Consider the following 753-nt stretch of genomic DNA (forward strand, 5'->3'; position numbering starts at 1 on the left):
AGGTGGGGCTTAGGCTCAGGGGCGGGGCTTGGACGCAGGGGCGTCGGTATGGGGTGGAGTCTGAGCTCGGGGGCGGGGTGTTGCGTGCAGGGAGCAGAGGTGGGTGCATAAAGGGGCGGAGCATCTGTCCCCGCCTACCTCCTTCCGCCGGTAGTGGCGTGCCCCACTAGTTTCGCTTCCGCCGCCGCCATGCAGCTCGCAGCCCGCCTGGCTCGTTCCCTCCTGCGCTCTGCGGCCCGGCCCGGCCCGGCTCAACGCGGCATCGTCTCAGGGCCGCCGGAGCAGCCGGTGGGGCCTGGGGTGAGCGCGGGGGCTGTTCGGGGACAGGGCGGGAACCGGGACGGTGGGTGAGTGACCTTGGCGGGGTAGGGGTGGACGGATCCCGGAGCTGACAGCGCTCTGCCCGCAGGAGAGTGTGGTGGCCTTTGTCGTCATGTTTGCCTCCTGCCTGGGCCCGGCCGCCTGGGTGCTCGCCCACCTCGAGGATTACAAGAAGGGAGAGTGACACCCCCGCCGGGACCACCCACCGCCGGGACCACCCAGCAACGGGACCACCCACCGCGGGGACCACCGGGGGCGCCGGACCGGGACACACACACACACACCCCGCTTCTGCCGCCGATGGGACCCTCCCGACCGCCCCCCCTTCCCAATAAAAGCCGCTGAGGCCGATCCCGGCTCCGTTCCTCACTGACCGGACGCCTGAGTCCCTCCAACGGGGGGGGGGGGGGGGGGGGGGGGATCCGCCGCGGG

The sequence above is a fragment of the Haliaeetus leucocephalus genome, unplaced genomic scaffold, assembly GCF_000737465.1.
Source record: "Haliaeetus leucocephalus isolate CR32 unplaced genomic scaffold, Haliaeetus_leucocephalus-4.0 Scaffold309, whole genome shotgun sequence".
Classification (NCBI taxonomy): Eukaryota; Metazoa; Chordata; class Aves; order Accipitriformes; family Accipitridae; genus Haliaeetus; species Haliaeetus leucocephalus.